A 7,555-nucleotide genomic window follows, 5' to 3' on the forward strand; every position below is an offset into this window, starting at 1 on the left:
AAGTGCATAAAAATACTCAATTCATAGGACAAGGTACCTTTGATCATGTGAGCCAATTATATTGGATTTTTTCTGATTGAATTCTTCAAAACTTATTGCTATTTGATGTTCCAAAATGTGTAGATAGTTTTGTTTGTTTGAGCAATGCTATAAGCTATAATAACAGAGATTTTTTTCTATAGAACACTTTCCACATTGCATTATTTTTGTCCATATGAGTAAGAAATATGCTCTTCTAGTAAATAATAAATTCTTGTGTGTAGAGTCATTGGGTTTACTATGGTAGAGATCGTAACATTTTGTAGTATTTTGTTTCTTGGGCCGCGGTTTAGTGGTTGAGAGAAGGCATCACCATATTAATGACCCAAAGTCAAACTTAGTATCAGAGCCTTGAATTATAAGTTGGTTGAATTTTATGAGATTTATATGCAATATTAATTCAATAATTAATAAAAAATATAGTCTTAGACACCCTGAATAAACTTCAGTTTATACAACGTTAGAATTTCATTTCTACTACATCTCTGCATCTTATTTAGATTTTTACTCAATTTATCCCTTAAATAGATTCCTTTGCAACATTTGGTGCAAATGTTATTAATATTTATAGACAGGGATAATGTGTTATGTTAAGACATTTCTTGATTTGAAGTTACCGATTCAAATTCTTGTATGTTAAGGCACTTCTTGATTTGAAGTTACTAGTTCAATTTATTGCCGTGATCGGGGTGAGATATTTGGCATGACGAAGATGGAGTCAGTGAGATATTGGACATGATGAAGATGGAGTCGTGCCAAAGTTACGAAATGATATTCATATTTATAAAATAATACATTTTTCTTTGTTTCATTAAAACTTAAATTTAATGTAACTTTTTAAATTAAATATTGTGTAATGTTGACAACCATCAAATCGATGAAAGTAATCAAAACACAGGTTTCATGATATATCTTCCTTTGCTAAGATTTTAAAAATCATAAAAAATAATTGAATCATGACTTTACTTCAAATTATTGTTATTATTTACTATAAAAAAATTAATATATGAGTTAAACATATACGTAATCCATTTTACCACTTGGATTCTTAATCTTTTAATAGGATTTTTTATAATACTATGGCTAGTACCATGGAATATCAATACCATATGTCCAAAAAACTAATAATTCATTCTATATGACACTTGTTCATTTGACTTTTTTATGTTGTTATGAGTTGTCAAAGTGACAACACTAGCATGGGCCATATCTTTTGTAACTAAATGTAATGAAAAGTGGAAGTCCAATGAACACACACAAGAAGTTGAAGTGTCATATCAATTGAAAAGTTATAGGAAGTTCATTGGTCATGAGGGTAGTCCAAGAGTCACGAGGTAAGTGATTAAATGATTGTTATAATGAATGACTAAACCAAGGTGTAGGTAACAGCTTGCACTGGTGCAGGGAGGAGTTCCTTGCACAATCCATTTGAAAATGAATTAAAACCAAGAACAAGAGTAAAGGAAAGACGAGAAAGATATTCCATAAGAAAAATAAACACAACTACTCATCAAACCACGAATCCATTTCAGACATAGGCTACAAAAGGTATTTTAATTTAGAACTTAAAAATTAGCGATCAAACTATTACATCACACAGATGCAAAGGAAATAACCACACCATCTTTCTAAATAAGGAAACTGAAAGGGGTAAAAGAGCTGGGTTGGTTGGGCCCTAGCCAACCAGCTCGTTCCTCTTCTAAGGAATGAAATAGATCAGCACTTCAAAGATACATCAAAGACAAATTTAAATGCTCCGCATGTAAATCATAATGGTTCATTTTATTACTCGATTTGGAAAATTACATTACAGAATAGTCCAGCCCCAAAGCAAGGCGATAACCAGATTACATAAACCAAAATGATAGTCGATGTTTCACTAGCTTCCTAACTACGATCTACATCATATATATCCTTTCTGCTCTAGGCCATTTACACTAATTACATATAATTCTCATTTAGGCCTCTTGTCCGAGGAAACATAGAAAACTAAAATTTACAACTTTGGCCAGTGGTTATAATACACACGAACTTCGCTTGGCCGTAGCCTATCTTTGGAGAAAAATCCCTCAATGTGCACCACCTATTATCTTGATTCAATTCATCAGCAGTTAGACTTGGAGTTGAAGATTGAGATCCATCCTCATGGGAGATAGCTTCTCAGAAATCTCGGACAGTGGCAGTGCAGGAATCTTCCTGCACTAGTCAACTCATTCATGATTAACACTAAGTTCCATGATTACTCTAGGAAATAAATATGAGTTACAAGAAATATATAAATAGGCACGAAATATATATAAAAAGATTAGTAAAGTGATGTAATAAATGTTAATATAAACTATGAGCATGTGCAGGAAAAGGGTAACCATCTTGTACTAGTGCAGGAAAGAAGGGTCTCTTATTAATATAAAACAGAGGGTGATATTGAATGAAATGGGGTAGAAAATAGAGCAATTTAGGATATCAACAAGTATCTCAATCAATTCTATATTTTGTTGACTTAATTGGGTAACATATGAATATGGTTTTATTGATGATTACCATATAATTTTCTTTTGACCAATGTTTGACAAATATGAGAAATAATTGTTGTGCATGTTTTTTATCGTTGTGCTCAAATATAGATCAATGTGAAGAAACATTATTTTTTTCCAAGACCACCTTGAAGTAGAATTTTTATTTTTTTAAGTATTTTTGGTATTTTAGTTATGAATGAAGTCTGTTTTTTTCTTCTTATTATGAAATGACCTTTAAAGGACCGATGTATATTGTTAGAGTAGTTAGAGTAGTTGTATCTTTTATTTTCTATTGTCTGTGGTTGTTTTTTTACATTGTGTATTGGTTGAGTCCTTTGGCTTATACTCTTTCTGTTTTAATGTAGTTGCCAACCTTTTCAAGATGATTCGAAAATATAGGCCAGAAGATAAAGCTGCAAAGAAGGAAAGGCTTCTAAAAAAAGCTTAGGTTGAGGCAGAAGGGAAGATTGTTGAAGTGAAGAAACCTATTGTTATGAAATATGTAATTAATCAAGTAACCTACCTAATTGAGCAAGTATTGCAATTGTAATTGTAATTGTTTCTCCAATATGCATTTTAACAGAGCTCTTTGTTTTTGGGGTATTTTTATGTATTCCTCCAACAAATTATTTCTTCTTCTCAGTCATGATAAGGAATATTTGTATGCGTGCAGAGTAAAGCTAAATTGGTAGTCATTGCACATGATATTGATCCAATTGAGTTGGTAGTATGGCTTCCTTCACTTTGTAGAAAAATAAACATCCCATATGCAATTACCAAGGGCAAACATCTCCTTGAGGGGTATGCATATTTATAACCTTTATTAACTATTTTTGAGCATGACAGAGTTCACATAAGCTTAAATTGTAAGTAATATGTGATTAATTTTCATGGGAAACTAATATGCCTTCTGCACTATGCAATTTTTTATTGTAAGTAATATGTGATTACTTTTCATGGAAAATTGATATGTAGAACTTCTACACTAAGAATTTTTTTTTTTCAGATTGTGCACAAAAGAAACAACAACCTTGTGCTTGACTTATGTGAAGAATGAGGACAAGAAGGAATTTAGCAATATTGTTGAGGAAATAAAGGTGTGCATAAGTTATTATAAGTCACTATGTTTTACTCATCAAACAATGCCACATAAAATCAAAATTATAAATTAACTCTTCTTGCAGGCTAACTTCAATGACAAGTTTGATGAGTATCGGCCACAATGGGGAGGTGGCATTATGGGAACCAAATCTCAGGAAAAAACAAAGGCCAAGGAAAAACTTTTGGCCAAGGAAGCAGCACAGAGGCTCACTTAAGAATAACTCCATGTAATATTTTTCCATGTTGAAATTTTTATTGGATTGCCTTATGTAGCATGTTGCAATTTGATTTATAGGTATGGTAACATAATAAAGCTTGTACTAAGGAATTATCTAAAGTCAATTTTGACATAAGTCTTAGAAAACATGTCAATTTTGCAACTGGATAAATTGTTGAGTAAACAATATTTCATACACATTCACTAGCCTTATGCATTCTCTACAACTTTTTGTATGTTGTGATGATGATATCTTCATTTTTTCCTTTTTTATGTTAGTGTTGTTGATATTTATTGCTATATACTTTTAAGCATGTACAATGTTTAAATATGCATGTAGCTATCTATTTTGGTTTTGTGTGCCTTATTTTTATGTTCTAAGAACTATATACTCAATATTGTACCATGGGTTTATATGAACTTTCATATATTTTACTTTTTGCACTATGGTAAAAGCATCTCCATTGAATGTCATTTTCCTTTCTAACATTTTAGAATTTCTTGGTCCTTGATTATAAGATCATTTACCCTAGAATGAATTACTTGAAGGCTCTATATTTGATTCCAGGACATTTTCTCTTTCTTGAGTTGGTCTTAGTTTTATTAAATTATATATTTGTATTGCTGAAGGTGTTTTGTCTACATTTGGAATCATAATTAGTCTAAGAATTCTTGCAAGTATTGTACACCTACTTCCAATACTTAGTTAATTTATCTATCTTTCCACTCATTTCTCCATTGTGATATGTCATTACTACAACAACCTTATTCCAATACTCTGCCACTTCCTTCAACTTCTTCAAATCTACTTCTAGGGATAGTTTGTCTATTCGGACAATTTCTAACTGCTCAGAAGATTACTTTTCTCGAGATCTCAATTCATCGCATTTAACTTCTGCATGGATTCCTTTTCCATGATATTAGTATGCTCCACCTGGGAAAGGACCTTTACTATTATTTTACTTGCATTTTCTTTAGCCTTTTGTGCTTTCCTGTATAGAAAATCATACTCTTCTTTTGTAATTGACACAGAATTGTCATTTGATTTCTTAGATGAAGCTCATTTTCTTTGTCCAGAAGAGCACCTTTGACAATATAAATTTCTATATTAGCACTTTGTGCATCTTCTTTTGCAGCAATGGTCTCAGCTTCAACTTCATTAAGGGAATCTAATAATTTAGTTACATTTTCTTTGCTTATGTTAACCTCAATTTCGGTGTATGAGACAACTTCAACTCAATTTCCTTGACATTGATCAATTATTTCTTCAAAGATTGAACCTCTTCATTATCCTTACTTGCCATTGCAGTGCTTATTTGGCTTCAGATTCCCATTTTGTAGCAATAAAAACCTTTTCATCCTCAACTATTGAACATGACGCATATGCCAAATCGAGAGCCTCTTTCAGAGAACATATCTCTACACACAATTCCTCTGCTTTCTTGGCATTGGGCTTTGAAGCATTGACTACATCCATGCCTTGGATACAATGTCCTTAGAATCCATCACAATGGAGAGGTTTTTCTTCACCCGTTGAAGCTCTTGAGTTTCTGATTGCAAGGAAACTGCATCAAAAGCATGTTGTCTCTACATAGCTTCAAGTTCAGACTATCGACGTTGATCCCTCTTTTGAGGAGCCTCAATGGTGTCCTACTCAAGCTCTTTGGTCATAAACTTCTCGCTCTTAGGTTTCCCCAGTGCTCTCTTCTCAACCACAAGAGACTCAGTCAATATTACATTATCTTCATCTAATTCGCTCTTATAAAGAAGTGTACATGGTCTCTAATAAAGAGAATACATAATGGCATTCAACCTAAAATTGAAGATAAAAATTTTCTTTCGATGTGTAATCCAAAAGTAGAAATGCAACCAACAATACTATTGAGATGGAAGAAATCGATCTGACAACACTACCAAATGTAGAAATGAATACAAGCAAAACTAACCAAATATGAAAAAGATGTTTTTGTTATGGAAATGTGCATTAAGAGAAGTTTAAGTTAGGCTCACATTCATACTTTTTTAATCAAACCCAATAAACTTTGTAATGAGGACATTTGTGAGAAAAATAGAAAAACCACATGCTTAGAGAGAAGAGGCAGACGAGCAGTTTTAGATGTTTTTGTCCAAGGAGTTGATCAAACCCATTGGAATAAATGAATCTAAGGAGATATATTACAATGAGCTTTACATACTAGATATAGTTAACTTAATTAGGACAAGGGCTGCAACTTGTGGTAACCACCATCTCAAACAGATAGGCAAACTTGCTCGTTATGGAAGAATAAAGTTATAGTGTTGGTTGGGAGGATGCATCAGACTCTTATTTGTCAGATGTCTATGTCCTTGATGCAGATACACTTGTGTGGAAAGAGATCAAGACAACCGACCGGATATTAGTACCTCAAGCAAGCCATGCAAAAGTATCCCTTGAAAATCATTTGTTTGTGTCTGGTGGATTTAGTGATTTCTCTAGTGCTCTCTTCTCAAACACCAGAGTCTCACTCAATATCACATCGGCTTCATGTAATAACCTCCTATAAAGAAGTGTACACATTCTCTAATAACCAGAATACATAATGACATTCAAACTACAACCGAAGGTAAAGAAATTGCATTCAACACAACCCAAAAGCAGAAATGCAACCAATAATATTACCCAGATTTAAGGCTGAATAGTGATGCCCTAACTAGACACCCATTAGGGCAGAAATGATGGGTTTATTTTGAATGCTCTTAAAGAAATTTGGAAGGTAGATTTGTGAGAATTCTTGGCAAATTTTTAAGGTTAAAGACTTGGCATAATTCTGAGGGTAAGGCCAGAGAGTTGTTGCAAACAAATACAAAGATCTGAACTTACATATTTGAGGCATCTTCTATGAGTTGGTAATGTCTAATATTTCAACTTTCTCTTCATATGAGTGAATTATGTATGTATAGTTTAATCTTATTCAAGACAAATAGTCCAACACCAATATCCATCCTTCGTTTAGTCTAGTGTAGAAGATTTGTTCTACAAAATTACATCATACTTACAGATTATGGTCCAGGTGCTAACAATGAGCACTAAAGCTATTTTAGTCGGAATTAGTAATGATAGGACAGACAACCTTGTATAGAAATTGAAATGAGATTCTGCTTAAAGGATACTTAATTGTATCACATTGATTTTGATATGAAAACATCAATAAAATGTTATGTCGTTGCAATTGGTGCACCTATGTTTGGTGCAATAATCATTGTATGAGATTGAAGGAATCTGGTGGCATTCTAAATCATAAATATTGATTGATTGATAATAAGATAAACCTTGTGTTGTACAACATTTGTATCGATTGTGAAGGATTTAAGTAGGAGTAATGTTGTTTTTGTTGAGCCTAGCAAGGATTATCAAATAGAATATTTATTGGTCCCTATGGTATACATTTTTTGGATCGTGTTTTCTCCTTCAATTGCAAGTGCATAAAAATACTCAATTCATAAGACAGGGTACCTTTGATCATGTGAGCCAATGATATTGGATGTTTTCTGATTGAATTCTTCAAAACATATTTCCATTTGATCTTCCAAAATGTGTAGATAGTTTTGTTGGTTTAAGCAATGATATAAGTTATAATAACAGAGATTTTGTTCTACAGAACACTTTCCACATTGCATTATTTTTGCCAATATGAGTAAGAAA

At 32.5% G+C, this 7,555-nt stretch overlaps 1 pseudogene; it reads left to right on the top strand.

Annotated features, from left to right (window-relative positions):
• The first annotated feature begins 1,348 nt into the window (after positions 1-1,348).
• Positions 1,349-3,875, top strand: LOC149256421 (large ribosomal subunit protein eL8y-like; annotated as a pseudogene).
• Positions 3,876-7,555: the final 3,680 nt, after the last annotated feature.

The sequence above is a fragment of the Pinus tabuliformis genome, chromosome 7 (genome assembly GCF_031772625.1).
Source record: "Pinus tabuliformis cultivar Carrire ecotype Pingquan chromosome 7, CPIR1, whole genome shotgun sequence".
In the NCBI taxonomy this organism is placed as follows: Eukaryota; Viridiplantae; Streptophyta; class Pinopsida; order Pinales; family Pinaceae; genus Pinus; species Pinus tabuliformis.